The 23286-nt window shown below is 39.2% G+C and overlaps 1 protein-coding gene across 50 annotated transcripts in view; it reads right to left on the bottom strand.

Moving 5' to 3' along the window:
- Positions 1–23286, bottom strand: part of DLG2 (discs large MAGUK scaffold protein 2) — a 2299762-nt gene that overhangs the window by 225508 nt on the left and 2050968 nt on the right. For 3 of the 50 annotated variants that reach the window (XM_078340096.1, XM_078340097.1, XM_078340098.1), the window contains exon 1: positions 7264–7531. The exons of the other annotated variants lie outside the window; for them this stretch is intronic. The gene's annotated coding sequence lies outside the window, so the exon portion shown is untranslated. Of the gene's footprint in view, positions 1–7263; positions 7532–23286 lie in introns of those variants that run through there. 50 annotated transcript variants of the gene reach the window in all.

The raw sequence follows: 23286 nt of genomic DNA, 5'->3' as shown, positions 1-23286 counted from the left end.
AAACATTATCTGTTACCCTTCCACTATTTTTAATTGCTTCTTCCTTGGCACTGAACAGCTGTCTAATCTGAAGAGGAAGTAGCCAGTGCCCTGGGAAGCATTTTCTACCTGATCACTGCACCCTTCCTGACTCAAGGATGTTTTCTGCGTTAAAACAGAAGTCTCAGCCTCCTTACTGACACAGCTGGGCTGGGACTACTTACCCATGGCCGGATGCAGGTTTTCTGAACAGATTTGCTACATCAGAAGCAAATGGCAAGAGTATTTAATTCTGTTTATTGCTATTATTGTCTGTTCTTTGGAAAGAAGCTAGATAGGCAAATGAATATTTAGGAGCATATCCACCAGGTAGGAAGATTGACAGCACCAAGACAAGCTTCATGACTGAAAAAAAAAGTTTTATCACTGCATTTGGATGCCAGAAAATTGTGAACTGTATGAGCACGCATGCTTTTGACAGAAAATAAATTATAGTCTTGTCTCTTCCTTTTCTATGCTTGCAAAACTGGAAAAACAATTCAAAATGTAGTTAATTAAATTTGGAGTCAGGAATTTTAATGGAAAACTATTACCAAGCCTGTTAAGTACAATCTTAATGAAATGGTCTACTTCCTCAGTGGAAAGAAATGATGAGTTTTGCCAAATGCTGAAGAACTTATAAGTTACATAAGCTTGGAATTATACAGAAACCAGAGTTAAGTCTTATTTTTCTTTGAAGCATTAATATTTTGTTAACAAATATTTCACTCTGTTATGTCTCATTCCCAAAGTGATAGACACCATACAATTAGCAAACACATGTATCAAAATGTGTCCTTAGTTGTCTTATCACATTTTTTAGCGTCACAAACATCATGGTATCAAAATCCAAATAAACTTGAGGCATTGTATAAATCATTAATCTTCTCTGAGAAGGTTTAATCAGAAGCAAAAGAGGAGAAGATGATGATGATGATGATTTTGTTCAAAATACTGTAATTCTTGAGCCTGGTGACATAAATTTTAAAGTTCGCATCGATTGATTCCCAATCTACATCCACATTGTAAGGAATCAGAACATTTTATTGTGGTTCAGCTTACAGCTCAATGGTCATTATTCAACAACAAGTTTTGGTGTGACTGATACTTTAGGATTTCTATTTGTTGGTCTATTGAGCACATGCTTCTGGATGTCTTGTGATTTTTGCAATAGTTCCAATGTAAAGATAGGCAGAGAGTTGAACAATTACTTCATTAGCTTTTGTGACTGCAAAGAGCAGTTTTTTCTGTCTCAAAACCTTTCCTTCTTTCTTCTCCCCAAGCAAACTCCTACTCTTCCTGGAAGCCAGTTTAAGGACATGCACCATCATATGCTTGGCCTTCATTCCATTATGTTATGTACTAACTCTAGTAGACATTTGTACATTATGTATTGTACATTTCACAAGTTATAGATGGTAGCGGAGAAGGAAAAGCATCGTTCCCCACTACCATCCCATCCTAATAGCATCTACTGCCAAATTTCAGTTAAGGACTCATAATATCCTGGGGAGACATCCTAGGGAGGCTGTCTTTATCCTGTCTAAGCTTTAGATGGGGCTGGAAATTTGATCTCATGTTCATGGGTGGATTTAAGCCAGTCTCTTCAAAGTGAATTCTAGGGATCATTGCCAGGATCTCTCTCTAGCCAGATGTGACTATGGAAACAAGTTGTCCAGAACCCACTGGCAACTGTTCTGGGGCCATGAGGGCAATTTGTCTTGGCATAAAGCGAACACAAAGACAGGCAGTGTAGCAGGACCAAAATGGATTTATTGACAACATTGTGAGCTGCAGGATCAGACATCTTGAAGCTGACTTTACTGCTGTACTTTTAATTACAATCACCAGTATGAGCATACCTTCCTTTTATTCAGTGAGTCAGTTTGGGTGATGGTTTCTGCTACTTGCATTGGGAAGCAGCCTTATTTGTTACTGTCATGGCTGAGCAGGAATCACACTTGGAACTATGAGCTCATTTATCCATGTCTCTTAGATTATAAACTCCTTGAGTTAAAGGATTCACATATTTTATCTTTGCAATATCATCACCCAGCAGGGCACTTGGCACATAGTTTATGCTTAATAAATTAATAGTAGACAAATGAACTAGAAAACAACTATACGAAGCAAGCTAATCTGGATCATTCTGACCAAAACACATGGTTTTCCCAAGTATTTTGCATTTAAAAAAAAATATTTGACTTGACTCTTTCAGTTAGATGCTCACAACTTACTAATAGCTATTTCCTCCCCTAATTCAGTTCCCTAAAAGTGTGTTTTCCCTTTTCTCATAATTATATGAATGATTCATGTTCATTACAAAAGTTCAAATGATAAAACATAAAATGGAGACACTACCACAAACGCATGCTTTGATTTGCTTTTGCTTTCTGCACCATCCCTACTACCAACTCTTCTAGGCAAAATAAATATGGCACCTATTAGTCTTCACAGAGTCATAAATTTAACTGCTGTATTTTCAGATTGGGTAAATACTTAATGTAGGCACACTATGTGTTAAGTATTTACTGTGCCAGATACTTTCATATGGACAAGAGCATAGCTAATACTGAGAAATAAAGTTGTCATTGACATTTTCCTAACTGCCTTGTGAGACAGAAATTGCTATACCTGTTTTATAGCTAAGTCAAGCAAGGTTGCAAAATCTAGTAGTAGGGAATACTTCCAACAATGCATTCTGCCTTTCCACCTAGAAACTACTTTGTAAAAATAAGACTAAAAGAAACAAAAATAAAAGCCAAAATCACTCATGTTAATTGCATAATAGCTTTTACAACATTAAAAAACAACAACAAAATTCCCAAAACCTCAAAGTTCTTAATAATTACAAAGATTTGTTGCTTATAACTCCTGGCTGTTAATTCTCTTAGGAGGATATTTGTCTCCAATATGACCTAAGATACAAAGAAACTATTGGGAGAATGGTACATTAGACAGAAGGGGCTGTAGTAATGGCATAAGACTACACGAAGCCATCGATAGCCATCTCTGCTTTGACTTGACTCTTCCTGCAGGAGAAACCTCCCCTGTGAGGGAGAGTTCCACTTGGATCCTTCAGGCAGCCTTCTATTAGTCCTTAGCCCTAAGTTTAACAATTGCAATTTAAATTGTTTCTTATCTAGAGATAAGAAAACAACACTTGAAATTAGCCAGGGTCTCTCCAAGCAACTGTTTTCAAGTGCCATGAAAGACAAATGGCAGACAGTTCTAATCCAGCTAATCCTAAAATTGTTTTCCAAAATAAGACTGTGCCTCTGAACTAGAAAAGCCAATGTCTTCCCTTGAAGCTGAGATCTTCATAGCTTCGATCATTTTCTTCTTCAAATGATTTCTTTTTGGTTAATGGGGGAAAATAGTCAAAGCAAAAACAGACAAAAGCCCTACAAAACCAACCCACTGGAATTTTAGTTTACTACTCTGAAATACAAGTAAATGTTCTGTAACTCAAGATAGGGCTGACTCATATTTTTGGGACCCAGAACAAGAAGACAAACAGGCCCCGAGTCCTGGGCTAGCTCTTCTTGTTCATAGTTTCTTCCTGCACCACAAAAGGCCTTTCACAGTTCATGAGTGCCAGCAGTAATCAACAGCATCCCATCCCTTGCCCTACTTCCTACCCTCATGTAAACAGAAGCCTCTTGGTTTCTCCTCAGACTCGGGGGCAGGTGGTTGGGGAGGCACATCATACAGCTACTGAAAGTGAGCTTAGGATTGTTCGAGGGAAAAATTCTGAGGTCCTGTTTGCCCTGAATGTGATCCAGAAGGGAGAGAGAACAGGAGCTAAGGGAGCCCATCCTCTTAGGCCAACAGTCTCCTCTAAAGCCAAAAAAACGGGGAAGTTTGCTCAGTTCAAACGGTGGTACTGATTTAGGGTAACTTTCAGAGCTTGCCCTGAATTTGGTGGATTAACCACCTTTTTATGTTTCATTTTTTATACTAAATTTTATACTTTGGTAAGAATAGGAGAGATGGCTAAGGAAAATGTGATCTTAACTGGCATAGACCAAAAGTGAGAGCAATACATCCCCAACTTCATTTTAAAAATATTCCCTAAACTCTGATAGGGACTAAACATATGAGGAGAGGAATCAAAGCAGATATGGGGCCAAGATCCCAAAATGAAACTGTGAAGAGCTGGGCAAACCCTATTGGATACTTCCAACATGTTGGTCACAGTGTAGATCCTGGAATCAGACAGGCGTGGGCTTAAATCCTAGCACTGCTGTATGTCAATTTACATTAGTAGTATATTTAAACAAAATTTTCCTTAATCCTGGTTCCTCATTTGATAATGGGAAGCAAAATAGGATCTACCTGGTAGGATAGTGATGAGGATTAAATAAGAAAATGCATGTATGTAAAACCTTTAGCACAGTGCCTGGGACGTCATAAGTGGTATTTATTAGTATTGTCAGGTATTTTAATGCAACATCAGGGCTGGAATTATGACCTAGTTGTTATTTGGCAACCAATGTAGAAAACTATGATATATTATTTGGCATCAGCTTATTTCCATGTTCTCTATTTGAAATGAAATGTCTTCTTTAAATAATTATATAAGGACTTTGAATGCTATTTTAGGAATTAGTTAAAAGTGAACAGAAAGGTAATAACCCTGTATTTACTAGGTTTCCAAAATAAAATAAAAACAAAAATAAAAAATGATCTAGTTATAAGAAGCATATCTTGTTAATTAGAAAAATTGTATAATCTTCCCATTTACCATGCAAATTTCTTTCAAAATCAACATCTATCAAAATGAGTTAATATATTCTACAAAATGCCATTTACAATAATGACTGCCTTGCATTGGATGTAGCTTTGTGCTATTTGCTTTACCTACACCATCAATTTGGTTTACTTCTCCTAACTTACCCCTCCTCCATTTTATAGATAGTGAGGTACAGACAATAATACTTGGTCGGGGACACAAAACCCCTGCCCTTTCCATTTATACCTTGCTGACCCAGGTCTTTGAACAATTCCTTTAAACTTGTCCTTTTTGCCACCTTCCCTACCCTCTCAAAGGAAATTTTATGTGTCACGTAGGCAAAATTAACATTTGCCTCTTTAGCTTTTAATCCTGTTTTGAGAGACATGGTTTTTGTGTGTGTGTCCTGTAAGAGGGCTCCGGTCACAGTTTATATTTGTCTTGCTGTAAATTTAATTGGGAATAACTCATACCAAATTTTCTTTTGTTGCTATAAATAGAGCTCATCATGGGTGGGTAGAGTAGATGGAAAAACCACCACCATATGAGAAGAAACCCAGTTTGTTGAGATTGGTACATAGGTTTATTTCCCCATAAAAGCACACTGAATCGAAACCCAGATACTGCTGCAAAATAAACTGTGGAGTCTGGCATGTAATTTTCAAAAATTTAATGTACAGTGCAGCTCAGAGGTAATTTACAACTACATTGTTCTTCGCATTAAGATATATTAACACTTTTAGGACCCTTCAGCTGTGTGACCTAAAGCTTTATGAAATGTCATGGGCTGGCTGGATCATCAAACACAGATACTCATTTGTATCTGCAATGATTTGCTGAATTTCCTATCTTAATCATTATTGCTCTATCCAGAAGCTGTGAGCCAAACAGAAGACATTTTACAGACCCCTTGTGGGGCAGCTGCTTGTGGATTAGAAACCAAGTCTCAGGTTACACACCCCTAAGTGCCAACCACAATACATCACTCCTCTGCTCTTTAAGCAGAACTTATTCAGAGAAATGGAAAATATGGAAAAGCTATTTATGGACAAAAGAAGCATGCACAAAAAAGCGTTCCTGAAAAAATATATATTCCATATTCCAAATCTGCCAAGTTTTTGGTATAATCAGAAAGTATACTAAGAAAGGAGAAATAACTTCATTGAAAGTGTGGTGGTGCCGATAACCAAAATATTTATGCAAAAAAAGCAAAGAGTAAGCTAAGTCTTTGGTGAAAAAAATGCATACTGTTTTTTTTTTCCAAAGAGATGCTAAAATGAGTTGCTTTCTTTGAGGATAAAGAGGACATTTGTCAAATCTACAGATTCCATATGTAAAGAGAAATTAGTGTACAGGTAAACACTTTGGACACACAGTTATGGGTTCAGAAGACAGTAGCTGCTTGCCAGTGAAATAAAGCAAATATCAACAAGGCAGACACAGTTGAAACACTTGAAAAAAATGTCCTTGCTACTCCTCTCCATATATAATATGCCATATGACACCACAGTTAAATCTGTTATTGCAAAAAAAAGTACGTCAAGCTGTTGGTTTCCATGAGATTTGTACATAGGAAAAACAACACAGCCGAGAGTCCGAGAAGATACAGCTTTCACTTCTTTTTCCATCTGAGGAGCAAATGACTTCCTATAGTTAGCTGACCAGGAGTTAGCACGCATCCTGCCTGGATCTAGGACCTGAAGCAAAGACCTGGAGCACACCCAGAGGAGACCAAAATGTAGCTTCAGGTAATTGTTAACGGGGATATGAAACTAGAGAAAACAGCCAGCCACAAGTCATGCAAACACAATAGTCATGCCTTCTGCATTTGTCTGTCCTGCGGATATATCGTACAGCTCTTTCCATAACGATCCAGCCTTTTCTTTCACTCTCTCTCCCACATCATCAACAGGCATGCCAAATGCAAATCTCATCGGATTCTGATCCGATCCCGGCAAAACGCAGGACTACCACCATACTGAGTTTCACAATAATCGCCACAATGCCAATTATTCACAGCCCCTTAGTTCTGTTCAGACAAAAGATTGCAATTTGAATCTTGCCTTGCACAGGTTCAGCTCGGTTGGAGCTGGTTACCAGGCAAACGGTCTGTTTTAAGATTTGCCGATTGCTGAGGAGAGTGAATTAGGGGGGTGGGGATGGACAAACCACCCTGCACATACCTTCTTTTGGCAGCTAAGAAAAACAATTTCGCGACAAAGAGACTTGTTCTTTTCAAAGCTCACCCAACAAACGAAACTGACAGAATGAAACCTGAGAAACTTTAGCAACCAAAGAAAGCAGCCTTCCAAGGATCAAGGTGAATAATTGATTCGTCGGGTTTTGTTTCATCTTTTAAGCTATTTTGCTCATTAAAAGGAAATTGTGGAATTTGTCAGGAGCCCAAACACTGACACACACTTCTGACAGCAAGTGCATATTCCAAACTACGGGTACGTTTGCCAAGCTTATTCAACAACAACGATTAGCTGCAAAGCCAGGGAACTTACCGAGCACAAAATTATTGGAACAAAGCAGGGAGGAGGCAGGAGGCACCAAAGGCAGCTTCTCCGTCTCCTTGGTGCCAGGTTCTCCTGTCTGCTGTCCGGTCCACACTTGCCTTTATAACTAAGACTCCGATAGAACTCACTAGCGGAACCTGATGAATTATAAAACAGCCCCTCCTAGACTCTCATATTTTACATCACAGGGGGTGACCATGCAGCATTCTTGCTCACTGGGTACATATATTTCCTTATAACTCATCCTGATAAATTTATCAGCCTTAGGAGCAGTGACAGTAATTGGTGTTTGGGATGTACCACTATTAACCAATAAGATGCTTTCCCACCATCAGTACCGCACCCCCATTCTCTGCTCGTGTTCCCCCACACCTTGTCAAGGTGGATCCACCCAACTAAGTGAGGGGTAGGCAAAGACCACAAAATGTGGAAAAAGCCCCTGCACCCAAGCACATACAGCAAGGTGTATTACTCAGGGTTAATGCTTACAATAGTTCTGTAAGGATCAACTCCTGTATTTGCATAGCCTGTCACAGTCTACCAAACACTTTCACTCTCACTGAGTATCTCAGTGACTAGAGAAGGTATCAGGAGTCCAACAGTACAGATGAGCACCAGAGATCAGAGAGGCTAAGTGACTTTGCTATTCACTGAATTTAGGGAAGGCAAGGAGTCCTAGAGATTAGGGAGTCCAACCTGCTTACTGTGCAGATAAGGAACCTCTGGCCAGAAAGATAAAGCGACTTGCCCACATCACACAAAGTGTGATTTAAGCTTGAATCCAAACCCAGGTCTTCTGCTGGCAAAGTATAGTGTCTTTCTATGCTACCATGCTGCCTCTGGAGCATGAAAGCCCAGAAAATGAGAAGATTGGAAATCACAGACAGTACTGTTGACCGAAATTCGTTACTAGGCAGGCTTCATGGAGAGCAGTGCCTAAGCTTTTTGTTTCCTCCCTGACAAGGTCAGTATAACCTTTTTAGGTTCATCGAATATCAGCACTGGAAAACACGTTTTGGACAATAATAGCTAATATCTATTGAACATGCCATGCAGTATTCTAAGTGCTTAGCATATATTGACTCATTTAATCTTCAAAATGTACCTGTGAGGTAAGTACTATCATGAGCAACATATTGCAGAGAGGAAGCTGAGATTCAAGGAGGTTGACTAATCCATCCAGGATCACACATCTGTCAAGTAGCAGAGCTCTAATGGACTCCAGGCAACTTAGTTTCAAAGTCCACACTCTTATATATATCATCTGATCCCAAGCAGTGTTTCACATTAAACTGTTAGAGGCAGATGAACAATGAGAGCAGATTGATATACTATGCCCTTTGGAAGAAAGGATAAAAAGATCTTAAGTTTTAGAATTCAACAGAATTGTATTTAAACCCTGTTTTGCCACTAATTTACTGTAACATGGATTGTTTTATCTTAAAAATGGGTATATTAAGATTAACATCACAAGATAGATGGAGAATATCAAGAAAATATAGTGCCTAGTTTATAGTATGTACCCCCAAATGATTCTCATTCCTACTGCAGTTCCTTCGACAAAATGAATTTCTGCCACACCTTCTCCCTAAACTGCCTTTTAAGATGTTAATTGTATTGTGCTAAGGAGTCATCTAGCCTACCAGCCAATGAAGGGGAAAAAGCCCTAGAGATACCTAATATCTCTCTACCAGAGACGGGCTTTCTATCAGAGAATGAAGGGCCCAGGGCTCTGTGCTGGGCTGCCAGTCCAGCCCACTAGCTTCTCTCTGCTTTACTTCCACCATTACTCGAATGAATCCATCAGCCCAAGAAAGCATATTTACAACATGTCTACTATCCACTATGAAACCAACTTGGCTTTTCTCACCCTTTTCAAACAAGTATCCACCAAAAAACTCATAAAATAATGAACTTTTGTATGTAACTATACACTCAGAGCTAAAGTCATGGTGTGCCAAGCAGGAAGACAGGCATCCCTGTCTTCAGTGTTCCAGTGCCAACTCCTGCTCTAAGTCAGCATAACCTAGTATTTGGCCACTTTGAGGTCTCTATCAGATGCACTTCTCCCTATCATAAACTGCTATCTTCAAGGTATGCAGTCAGCATTCCTTGAGAGCCACAGAAAGTAATCCATTGTGGGACAAGGTGATGCTGTGATGTTGCAGGATTCACAGGTTTAGACATGAGGGATTTTCTTGGCTCCATGTTTCCAGAGAATAACTCTGTGGACAACTTAAATTGCTCACATACAGTCTATTGTCTCCTTGTTTAGTTTTTCCTCTGAGCATCTTACTAGAGAGTCTGGAATACACATGGATGAGATGCACTCTTTCATGACCATACTTAATAGCAGGTACTGTAGGAGCTGAGGTGAGAAACATAATTGGGGGTAAGGGGTGGAGGAAGACATGTGCTTCTAAATGGATAAGAAAAGTCTGATGTAAACAAAGAACAGTGATAACTATGACTACAAGATCAATGGTTACTTCCTACACGTCTAAAGTGGGTTATCCACGTATTATCTGAAATGATTTGGTCTAGTCTCCAAGTCTTCTCAGTGCCTTACACCTACATTTAGCCCCCTAAATCCCCTAAGGAACCATTTCTTCCCTGTCCATTTTTCCCTGCTACCTAGCTATTCCACCATCATTCCATGAAAAACTAATATACATGATTCATTATAACTTTTACATTGTAGCATAATCATAACATTATGTAGTCATGGATAGTAATAACTTTATACATATTCTATCATAATTACCACCTCAACCAACAATTATTCTCAGACATAATGAACTATGTAGAGCCTTGAAGCTATACCAATATTTTGCTTAGTGATTGTGCTATTTATTGAGCACTTATTATGGGCTGACAAAACGTTACGCACATTTCCCATTTAACTCCGACAACCACTTTTTGAAATGGTCTGTACTATTATCTCTACTGTATAGGTGAGAACTCTGGCTAGAAAGTTTGGGTAACTTACTAACAGATGGCACAGTCAGAGTAACAGCTGAGGTCTAAGACTGCAGCGCGTGTTCTCTTAACTATCATATCCACTGCTTCTAAGAACTTGTGGCAACAGATAACATAAAACATTAGTGTCTGTTTTCACTTCCTCACATCCCATTCTCTACGGTCTTCAATCAGGCTTCCCACTAAAATTGTTCTTATCAAGTTAAATGACAACATTGTCACTCACAAAATCAATGGCCAGTGCATAATCTTCAGTTTATTCAACCTCTCTCAGCATTTGGCAGAATCAATTACCACTTCCTTGAATCAATCATTGTCTCTGGTTTCCAAGACCCCCTTGGTATTTCATCTACTTCACTAATGTATCCTTCTAAGTCTCCTTTGCTGAGCCCCTCTCTACTTTCTGGTATTTTAAATTTGAGTGTCCCCAAGTTCGTCATTAGGCTTCTTAATTTACACTCACTCCCAAGGCTAGCCATCCGGTATCAAGACTCAAACGCCATCTGTTGATAAAAGGCTACCACATGTAGATTGCCAGTCTCAATCTGTGGTCTAAACTGGACTCATATCCAGCTGCATACCACATCTAAGCATCTCTGCTTGATTGTTTAATAATAGGCTTCTCATATTTAAAATGCTCAAAATTAAACTCTTGGTTTCCTCTCCTGAATCTGCTCTACTACCAGTATGTACATTTAAATAAATGGCACAGTCATTGACCTAGTTGGTCTGGCCAAAAACCTGGGAGTCATTCTTGACTCTCCTTTTTATCTTAGACCTCATGCCTTATTCATCATCAAATCCTGTCAACTGTGTCTTCAGAATGTATTCTCAATATTTTTTCCATCTCCACCCTCATCTCCCTAATCTATACCGCTATCATTTCTCACATGGATTTCTGCAACAACCACCTCTTCACTGGTTTCTTTGCTTCCATTCTTGCTTTGCTGCCACCCTTCCTCCACACAGCAGCCAGCCATGTTTTTAAAACAAAATTCAGACACCAACACTCCTTGCTCAGCTCCCTTCAGCAGCTCCCCTTTCACTTAGGATATGCTCCTTTCACTGCAGCTAGAATTCCATCTGCTCAAGTGTCTTCTCGGAGGAGGAGATTTCTGACATCCTTATAGAACAGCATCCTCTATTCCTCCATTTATCTCTCCCTCATATGAGGCTTCTAAAAAATTCATAATTCTTATCTCTGCTTAAATGTTATCTATTAAATATATATGTTAAATATTTTATATATGTTTATTTCATTAACTTTTGCTCCTCTCCCCAGCTAGAATGTAAGCTCTATGAGGCCAGGGGCCTTGTCTGCTTTGTCCTTGGTTGAATCTCCAGCACCAGAACAGGGCTTGCCACGTAATATGTATGCATCAAATGAATGGTACATGTAGTATGTTTTGATTAAATCAATATATTCAAAATCTTATCTTCACTATTTCTTAGTTCTATATTCTTCCACAAATTTCTTACTGTCCCTACATTATAAATTTCTCAATTATGTTATTTTTTAAAAACAAACAACCCTCCCTTATTTTCCTTTCTGGTGCTTTATAGGTATTTTCTAATACAGTCAGCCTATTCTGTGTATGACTTTGCTACAACAACTCCACAGGCTGGTCAATGTTATGGGTTGACATGTGTCACCCCCAAATTCACGTGTTAAAGTCCTTGCCCCAAGTGCCTCAGAATGTGACCTCGTTTGGAAATAGAATTGTTGCAGATATTATTAGTTAAGATGAGGTCATACTGGAGTATGGTGGCCCCTACTTCAGTCTAGTTCAATATGGCTGATGTTACAGAGGTGCATACAGGGAGAAAGTCTTGTGGTGATGGGAGTTACGCTGCCACAAACCAAGGAACTACCAGAAGGCAGAACAGAGGCCTAGACCAGATATTTCCCAAGCAGCTTTGCAGGTAGCATGGCCAAATGACACCTTGATTTCAGACTTCTGGTCTCCAGAACATTTAAACAATACATTTCTCTTGTTCTAAGCTACCCAGTTTGTGGCACTTCATTACAGCAGCCTTAAAAAATGAATACAGTCAGTCAGATATTACCCTCATCTAGTACATGAGGAAATTGCAGCTGAGAAAAGCTAAGTAACCTGCCCCAGGTTTCAGAGCTAGAAATTGGTAGGGTTAGGCTTTAATGCAAAATCTATATGACTTCAAAGTCTATGCACAGTGGTGGTGGTTCTTAGACACTGGTCCCTGACCCTTACTGGTCCACAGCAAAATGAGAAAAGTAAGTAGGATGCAGTGATTTTTTCATCAAGCTAAAATGACCTTGTTTTATTATAGGATTATCGTCTTCCTGCTGTTTGTTTTTTCTTCCTATTATTTTAGTATTGCTCTTTTCACTTCTCAAATGATGATGAGAATAAATAGTTGGATTTTTTTCTTAAATTTTTGTTTTGCTTTTTGACGTCCTTCATTTTATTGACAAGATAAAAAGTTGGCAATTCTATGGCCTAAGAAGTTTGTACTGAAATGTTTCTGGTTCATGAAACAGGAAAGTCTGAGAACAAATGTTCCAATGCTGTCCCCCTTTATGAAACAAGTCCTCAGCCTGGGAAACATTGTGAGGCGCTGTCTCTACCAAAACAAACAAACAAACAATATCAGCTGGGCTTGGGGAGGGGGATCATTTGACCCTAGGAGATCTGCACTGGCACTGCAGTGAGCTATGACCACGTCACTGCACTTGTATTACCTGGGTGATAGAGCAAGGCCCTGTCTCAAAGAGAAAAAAAAAGAAAGAAGCTCTTCACAAATAGTGACACACTTGGTGGAGGGAAGAAGTTTTGCTCTCAATCAACAGTAAAGGTCCCTGCTCAGAAACAAAGTGTCCATGTTAATGATTACAATCTCTGAAATTTACCATGAAATTACCCCATTACCATGAAATTATCCCATGCAACAAACTTGTTCGAATTTAACAATATTCACTACTTCAGAAGTTTCCTTAGTCTTGCCCCTTTCCTTTTTAGAATAGATTTCCTAGTTTTCAGTAAAAATTTTGACTTGCTTTTGACTTGATTCATTTGCTTTTGGGTTCAGGATTCACGGGCTTGTGCAAATGTCTGAGGATTAAACGAGATCACCTCTGTTAAGTACCTAGAACACCACAGAAGCTTTCAGTAAATGCTAGTTCTCTTCAAAGAAAGAAGTGAAGCTTTATGCATCCGAAGGGAAAGGGCTTTAGGAATAGAGGAGATTTAGAGCAACTGGATGACTTTGTGAGATGGGCCAGCCTGGAAAGTGTTAATAAACTTCACCCTCTTGTTGAACATTCAGTGTTCCATGACAGTTCATAGAAATTGTGGCAGTCTATTTTTACGCATTCATGTTCATGAGTATATGTGCATATATATAAACATAAGTATATATAGAAGTTAATACATATTGATGTCATATACATCATTAATATAAATTTGACTGGCATGAGTGGGTGTACTGTCTTCAATTTCTGAAAAAACCAAGAAGGAAAACCTACATATAAAGAGTTTGCCTTCTTTGTTTATCCATTATCTGGTTCCCTATCATCTAATTTGGGGACCACCAATTTGTCCTATCCTGAGAAACCTTAGTTAAGATCATTTCAATCTATCCGTTTGCCAGAGTTATCTCAGACTTCAAATCAGTAAAGAAGAGATTCCTTCATTTTGTCAGTATATATGGAGGACTTATGATGTCCCAGGCACGACATTATTATGTTGAGTGCCAGAAGAACAATGCAATCAAGGTTATATTCTCCATCTTCTTAGGCTTTCAGTCCAGGGAGTAATAAATATAATAGATAATAGCTAACTACACAGCTGCATAGTATATTTTATAAGGACTTTCATTAAGGTGCTATAGAGGCCCAGAAAAATGGCCTCTAATAACTCAGTCTGGGGACTGAGATCAGGAAAGCTTCTTGAAGGAGGGGATGAGCCTTAAGTTGAGTCTTAATGGATGAGTAGGACATATCGAGATATCCAAACAAGAAGTGTTTCAATCAGAGTAAGAAGCAGGTGCAAAGAGATGGTGGGGGGTTAACCACAGAACTCTGGAGGAGTGAAATTTTATTCACTTAGCACTTAATAACATAAATACATGCAGTGGGAAAAAGACTAACTTGAGAGTAGGAATATCAGAGAGTAATCATTTCTTTTTTATGAACTTCTTCAATGCAACGAAGGCTAAAGTGCAAAATGTCATGCTTTATAGTTAGACAGTCCTGATTCATTCAAGCTGACCTTTGCAAGTTCCTTAACTTCTCCGAATTAAGCCTTGGTTCCTTACCTATAAAATGAGGATAATATTCTCTAGTTCATATAGCTGTTGTGTTCTTATGAAATAAAAAATGTAAACTATCTTGTTCCTCACACATCGCACTTACATTAAAGGCCAAAACAAGACACCAGAGTAAATGTCAGTTCATGTCCTGAAAACACTTGTGTCACTGTGAATAAGAACCTTCGTTACTCAAACCAACTCTGGTTTCCCATTGGGATGTATTTATTTGTTTTCCTACTAAACCAGTGGTTTCACAACTTTGCTTGTTGGCACCATCATTTAAAAATCACTTTGTGTACTCCCCCATTATTTTAATATGTACATATTTACAAATTATTGTGTAACCATATTACTGTGACACAGTATGTACACTACAAAACATATAACAAAACAGAAATTTAAAGGATGTGATGAAAAATTCATAAAAAGAGAAGGTCCTGCCTACCAATGGGGTGCATATAATCACTTTGAAGAATATCAAGATCTCCTAGACAGAAAAGACCTAATCTCATTCATTCATGGCGCACCCAGTAGCACAGACCAAGTACTAAAGAAATATCTAGGAACTGAGGAAGCAACACTGGGACATTAGAAACAAACCAAAAACTCTGTGGCCTACCAGTGCCACTATCTGTCCAAACCAGTTTTTTAGTTTTTATTTTTAATATATATTTTAATTATAATAAAAGTTTAATATAGTAGAAATGTTAACTAGAATGTAATGGCTTTTCCCCCCAAAGGTCAGTGGAAAATAGAGACTTAATATTCATTATTTTTTAAAGTGGTAATAGTATTAATAACAATTTGCTGAACACTTATAAGGGGCAGGCATTATATTAATGCCTTTACAAGTACTTTTTTTTTTTTTTTTAGAGGTTGTGAAGTGGCATCTCACTGTGGTTATAATTTGCTTTCCAAATAATGTGAAGCACCTTTGCAGGTGCTTCCTAGCCAGTTGTGTATCTTCTTTGGAGAAATGTCCTTTGCCCATTTTTAGTTGAGTTACTTATCTGTTTATTATTGAGTTGTAAGTTTTCTCTCATTCATGGATTGTGTTAGCCTTTCTTGATGGTGTACTTTGAGTGTCACAAGTTTGTTTTTTTTTTTGGAGATAGAGTCTCACTCTGTCACACAGGCTGGAGTACAGTGGTGTGATCTTGGCTCACTACAACCTCCCCCTCCTGGATTCAAGCGATTCTCTTGCCTCAGTCTCCCTGACGGCTGGGATTACAGGCATGAGCCACTGTCCCCTGCCCACAAAAGTTTTAAGTTTTGATGATGTCCAATTTATTTTTTCTTCTGTGGCTTGTGGTAATGGTGTCATATCTGAGAAACCATTGCCTAATTTTGGGTGATAAAAATTTTTTCTTTTTTTTTTTTGAGATGGAGTTTTGTTCTTGTTGCCCAGGCTGGAGTAGAGTGGCATGATCTCGGCTCACTGCAACCTCCACCTCCCGGGTTCAAGCAATTCTCCTGCCTCAGCCTCCTGAGTAGCTAGGATTAACAGGTGCCCACCACCACACCTGACTAAATTTTTTGTATTTTTATTTATTTTATTTTTATTTTTCTTTCACTGATGTTTATAGTTGCTTTCCACATGCAGTTCTGAAATTTTAAGGTGTATGTCTGGAAGAAAAGAAAGAAAAATGCCTTCAGAGTTACTGCTCAAGGCATTACTTTATCTTTAGGGGCTGGAAAACCTAAAGGCAGAATTGAAATTCAACCTGAGTCCTTTTGTTAAACCTCCAAGTGAGCATTATATGCTTGGCGTTTACTCTTTTTCTTTTCTTTTTACTTAAAAATTTTTTGGGTAACTATTTTTGTCTTTATTTTACCAGTTTCTGTATTTATTATTATTTTTTCAACGTTTAGATTATTTTAGATATAGGGGGGTACATGCAGGTTTGTTATCTGGGTGGCATTCACTCTTTTTTTTTTTTAAGTAGAGATGGGGTTTCACCATCTCCGCCAGGCTGGTCTCTCTCTTTTTTGTTTTTTGAAAAAGAAAAATTGAAAAAAAAAAAAAAAAAGAAAGAGAGAAAGAGAAAAACAAAGAATGAAGGAGAGGAAGAAAGAGGGAGAGAGAACAGGAGTGTTGCTTTATTGCCTAGGCTAGCTAAAAATGAGTATTAAAAACCTCATTTATGCCAATAATTGTGCTTAATAATGGAGACAGGAACTACTTTCTTATTTAGTCTTTACAATAATCAGGACGCCACATTGCACTTCTGTAGTAGGTATCAAACATTTCAGTCCATGCTGTGGGTAGGTGTGGGGGGTGTCTGCAAACCATCGCTTGCAGACAAATCTGGCCCCCTGTCCATTTTTATGTAGTCTACAAGCCAAGAATGTTTTTCACAGGTTCAGCTTGTTGAAAGAAAAATCAAAAAAGAATACTGTTTTGTATGAAACTGTTTTATATGAAAATTACATGAAATTCAAATTTTATGACCACAAGTAATGTCACTGAATCACAGCCACACACATTTACGTATTTATGTATGGTCTACGGCTGCTTTTGCACTACAATGGCAGAGTTGACTATTTCAATAAAGATTGTATGACTTATAAAATATAAAAGGCTTGGTATCTAGCCCTTGACAAAACAAGTTTGCTGACCCTTGTGTATATGAATGGAGTCTACTGGAGAGGTGCATGTTGTAGCTTGCATGGTTCTAAGTCATGGTTCCAATAACAATCCTATATAGAAATGTTGGTTAAGAGAGGTTGTCACTTGTCCAGGAACTTAGGAAATGGCAGAATCAGAGGTTTTCAGGATAAATTTTTAAGACTGAAATATGTACTTGGTCTCACCTCGAGTTCAGGACACTGTTCTCTTATGGCCTCACCTCTTCCAGCTATGTAACTTAACTAGTCACACCTAATATAACTTCCCCATTGCCTCCACTGTCTTCTCTGTACTCTCATATCTAGCTTTTAATATATTTATGGCTAAGGACAGGGTAGGGTGGGGAACAGATCAATGGAACAAAAGTACAATTCACTCATTCACAATACTTTTCATTCCTCCTCTTCGAGTCTCTCAAACATACACTTGGCCCCTGAGCATGAGGCTCTGCTGTCTCTGGCTGAACTGAATGTGATGAAAAGGACATGTGATCGAATGCTGGAAACCACATTACTGGCTCTTTGCCTACAGAAACTCAGCCAGCTTATCTTGCTTCCCAAGGAACTCCAAACTTACTCTGGCTCAGCTGGTTCTTTCTAGGTGCCTGCAGCAAGCTGCTCTGCCCAGCAGAGATCAGAAGCTGAGAGAAGAGACTCTATACTTTTCTGTCCTGGAAAATATGTTCCCTTTTTCCTCACTCTCATTGTAGCAGATTCTCCTAGAGCCTTGGCCATTCCTGGGTTGTAGTGTAGATACTATAAAGTGCAAGTTTCAATAATTTTTCCTGAACGGTATCCAGAAGACACAGACATGTGAACATAATTTCTATGGCTACTCAATTATAGCTAGAACTTCACTTTTAAGCAAGAACAACTAACAGTGGCAGAACGTGGACTGTGTAAAGTGAGAACAGCTTTCACATATGTTAATCTCCTGATTACCATGGACTCCTCCCAGCAAACAGGAATCTGTTATTCCCATTGTATAGACAAAGATGCTGGGACTCAAGAGGAACTAAGCAGTGTATCTTTCTTATGTACCTAGTGAGTGGTGGGTCTGAGCTTCAAACCTGAAGCTCTGACTCCTAAGTAGCTGTCATTTCAGTAAAGGAGACTGTTATAAAGAAATCAGATTGCTGCCATGATAATCATTAAACAACAAGCAAACAAACACCCTTTCCCTGCTCCAAATCATGGCATGATTATTCTTTATAATTGGGATGCAGTATAGTATTATGGAGTTCAATGATGAGCAGGACTTAAAGTTGTTAGCAAATCATTTAAGCAGCCTGATTCTCTGTAAATTTATCTGTAAAATTGAAGTAATAACATGCCCAACTTTTGGGATCATGGTGAGAATTATGTAAAAGAATGTAGGTATTCTGTTTATATGAAATGGCTAGAATAGACAAATCTACATGGATGGAAAATAGATTCATGGTGCCTGGGGCTGGAGGTTGGGTTTGGGAGGGAATGAGGAGTTGCCAACAGAAACGGAATTTCTTTTAGAGATGATGAAAATGCTCTAAAATTGATTGGGGTGATGGCTGCACAACTCTGTGAATATACTAAAACCCACTGAATCGGATACTTTAAATGAGTGAATAATATGGTATATAAATTTAAAATAATGTAGACAAAGCGCTTAGCACAGTAACTGGCACAAAATAAATGCTTTATAAATGTTAAGTCTTGTCATTATTGTTTTGAGGCAGAGACTGTCTGGTTTGCCAAACTCATTTCCTCTTCTCCCAGAGCACAAAACTAGACTCTACCCTACAAGTTAGATGTGGCCATGTGTCTGAGTCCCGGCCAAGGGAATGTGAGTTCTGGACAATGTAAGGAAACAAGCCTGGTCCATAAAAATATTCCCCTCACAAGCATTCATGTTCTGTTTCCCTCCTATTAGTTAGATGCAATTGAATCTTTTGGCTTCAGAGCTACAGGTGGAAGATGGAGGAGCCATAGTGTGGAAAGCCGAAGTTCCTGAATCACTGACCAGGGGAGAGTTGCCCGTTAGCCAAGAAGCCCAGTTTTAGACTTTGAGAAAGTAAATAAGCTTCTAATTGTTTAAACCTTTATTTATTTTGAGATTTGATAGTAACAGCTACGAGTATTATTATAACATATGATTGTTAGTTTTAACACTACCAAATGGAGGAGAAACGTCAGCCCTTGTCATATGCCTGAAATAAGTTCACCGTAGATTGCTGACCATGCTGGGTCTGGGGGTGTGAGTACACACAGGAAAAGTTGTCTGGTGAATCTGAGCATTATTTTAGTACTGTTGAATAGTACTTGGATGGTTTGAGTGGAGTATGCAGCTTCTCATTACCTTCCCCAACTCTGGGGAAGCGGAGTCCTTGTTTTGTCCTCCAGTCCCTTCAGGAAGGGCCAAATGAACAGCAGGCAACATGCAATCAAACCGTGCACAGCAGTAGGGTGTGGAAATGGCGAAAGCAGCGCTGTGCCCACTACTCCACCCGTCTCTCCCCTCTCCTTTGTGGAGGACATCATACCCTCTTTGCTTCCCTCTGACAAAAGGGAAAGTAATACAAATGAAAGATGTGACCCCATCAGATTATTTCGTCCTTGCTTAGTGCCTTCTAAAGCAGTATCCTACACTCTGAATGTGGAAGGCAGAGACAGTTCTTAGCTCTCCTGGTGAATAACACCGAAGTATTTCACTGCTGTTGTCTCTCTTTCAGAGGATTTGCTGTCAGAAGGAAAGGCTCTGAGTCATTCTTTAGAAAAGGTGAACAGAGGATATGCAACCACAAGCAAAAGGTGACAGGTCAGAAAGTGACCAGTCACTGGGAGCAGGGTTTTCCGGGTTTGTGAGCCCCTTCCCTCATGGAACTGTGTCAAATGGGGCCAAAAATGCCTTCTCTATCTATCTCACCGAGGAACGCTATAAAATCCCATGGGCATGTAAAGTGAAGTACAGTCAGATCTTATCAAAATAGCTATTGATTCCTGAGTGTTTACTGTGAAGCCTTTTTATATAGCTTGTTTAATCTTCTCAACAAGATTATTACATAAGTATTATTAATAGCCCCACTTAAGAGCTATTGAAACTGAGGCTCAGAGGTTAAGCAAAGGATCCAGGATAACACAGGTAGTAAACAACAGAGCCGGGATGCTAACTAGAAATTGAGGGATGCCAAAAGACTACATTTCTCACCACCATGCCCTTCAAGGACTTCAAACAAATGAAAAGGATTAGCAAGGTAAATGGCTCTTCTGCTGGAGAATCTAGAATATCCAAAGCCAACATGCCTACCCTTGCCTAGATGGAACATCCTACAAGGCTGCCTGTGTTCAGCATATTAAGTACCCAAGAGAATAATGAAACAGATAAGAAAAGGGAAGAACAAAGGCTATTGTCCCGGGCCCTGGAGACTAGCCTGCCTGAACATGATTCATAGTCATTCACGGACTCATACTTCACAGATTTTGAATATCAGATCATTGCAGATAGAAATGTGAACTTCCACATAGAAAGTATATCTTCTTGCTGAAAATAGCGTCCCTCCCCCAGCACAAAGTCAAAAAGAAAGAAAAAAGAATCTTAATTCTTGCTCTTTTCCAGACTGTTCCTTTTTTCCTTCAACCTCACGGTCCCATTGTTTCTCTCATTTCTTCTTAGTATGCTCTATTTAAACCAGATGGAGCAGTAGCATTTTGAAGCGATTTCTGAACCCAAGGGATTCGCGTCATAAATACATAAACAAATGAGCACTTCTGATTTGCCAGTTGGCAAATCAGGCAGGAATGGGTTTAACAACTGACTTGGAAATGTAGCTGAAAATCTACTCCATGATGAAAGATGGGAACGTGATACAAGTTCTCTTCACCGAACACGTAACTACACTGACTTCCTTCAGTAAACTGGGTGCTAAAGAGAGAAGCAGTGGGGAGGCAGTGGCGAAGAGCTTCAGAGACATACTCAGCGGCCCCCTGTCTACTCTGCATTACCAATAAGCTGATACATTACCCCATGGTTGCTGTGAAATATTTGCTCACCACCTATAAAAGTAAGGCATTTTCAAGTGCTAGTTTTCTTTAAATACATTCTCTTTACTTTAAGTCTTACATAATTCAACTATCATTCCATGTGAGGCTTAATTTAAAGAAAACCACAAGTTGAGTTAATTCACTGTGAAGGGTTATGGAAGCTATATTTATTCCAGAGAGTCAGAAGCAGTGTAATGGAGCATCTATTAAATGCCTGACCTAGTGCCAAGTTCTGGGAATATAAACATGAATAGTCTAGCCCCTGCCCTTAAGACATTCACAGCCTCCTAGGATTCGCAAACTAAGTGAAAGTGAAAGATGCATTACTGCTATTAAGATAGAAGAAAATACATAAGGTGTTTAGAGATCACTTTTAATGAGGGAGAAAGTATGTGTGGGGAGGGGGAAAGGATAGCGATTGTGGTTCAGTCAAAGAGTTCTAGCTGGGTGCAGTGGCTCATGGCTCTAATCCCAGCACTTTGGGAGGCCAAGGTGGGTGGATCACCTGAGGTAGGTAGAAATTTTAGACCAGTCTGACAAAGATGGTGAAACCCTGTCTCTACTAAAAATACAAAAATTAGCTGGGCATGGTGGCAGCCACATGTCATCCCAGCTACTTGGGAGGCTGAGGCAGGAGACTCACTTGAACCTGGGAGGTGGAGGTTGCAGCAGTGAGCCAAGACTGCACCACTGCACTCCAGCCTGGTGACAGAGTGAGACTCCATCTCAAAAAAAAAAAAAAATCCCCTATCTGTCCACCTATAAGACCCAAGAAACTGTAAACCAAGGAAAAGAGGTTGAGATAATGGTGGTCTGGGCAGAGAGCACAGGAGGAATGGGGACAAGCTCCACAGTGGCATGAAACAACCTGAAGGTTACAGTCACTGTAGACATTTGAACCCAGTGGAAAACAGACTCTGACGAGAGAAGTGAAGCAGGCCTGGGAGTCAGCGGGTAGATCAGTCTCTGTCATGTGGGTCAGGGGATTCCATCCCATAGGCCATGGGAGCCTCTGTAAGACTTCAAACCACAGAGTGAACATGATGTGATTTGCACTTTAGAAGATTACCTTGGCAACCATGTGGAGGATAGACTGGAGGTGTTGAGGCTGGGAGCATAGAGAACAGTTAGAGGCAATGGCAGCAGTCCAGGTAGGAGGGATAGGGCCTGATCTTAGATAGCAGCAGTGCGAATATAAATAAAAGGAAGGAGAACCAACAATAGAAAGGAGAAAATCTGGGCTGGAGGTGATGAATCTGGATTCTAGTCCTGGCTTTGGCACAATCGCTTTACGTGACTTTAGATAAGCTCTTCCTTTTCTGAACCCTGTTTGCCAGTGTGACAGGTGAGAGGGGGACATTTTGTGGCTATATAAGAATTCACTTTATACATGTACTTGGTTATTATTATTTACTCACTAGGCCAGTCAGTCAGTCAGTGAAGGCACTCATTCCTTGAGTCACAGTTTTAGGGATCTTGCTATGAAAAAGCAAAATGGTAGTATAAAAAAATCCAACCAAGGGAATGAGGAGATTTGAAGTCCATAAGCATTTACTGATCATACATTAAGTACAAAATATACATCATAATGTACTATAGATATGATGGAAACAGAAATAATCAAGATGTGCTCTCTACCTTCTGAGAGGGAAATGAGGCAGCCTAGGATTAATTCAATTCAACAAAGATTGAGTAAGTGCCTATGTGCAGAGTATTGTGTCTGCCATAATAAAGGAAACAGAGAAATAGGACATGGCCCCTGACATGCAGGACTTCCGAGTCACAAGTGGAAGAGAAATGATATTGCTATTGGAGAGTTGCAAAGCACTATGGGAGTCCAAGACAAAGAGAATAAATATCGAGTCGAAAGTTCATTTTAAATTTTTGCCACAGTAAAAAGAAATGTAATTTCCCTTTCTGTGGTTCAAGGCTGCTGAGAGTCACCTTCATGAAAGCAGATGAAATAAGAGGTCATTAGCTTTACTCTAAACAAAGATTTTCCTATGGGTGAGGTTCTATACTAGATGTTCAATATATGAACAACAAGACATGCTCTTTTCCCTCAAAGAAATCAGTCAGTGTTTATAACATTTTGGA

The sequence above is a fragment of the Callithrix jacchus genome, chromosome 10, assembly GCF_049354715.1.
Source record: "Callithrix jacchus isolate 240 chromosome 10, calJac240_pri, whole genome shotgun sequence".
NCBI classification, from domain to species: domain Eukaryota; kingdom Metazoa; phylum Chordata; class Mammalia; order Primates; family Cebidae; genus Callithrix; species Callithrix jacchus.
Note: the sequence above shows the minus strand (reverse complement) of the source record. Positions and strands in the feature narration are given on the sequence as shown.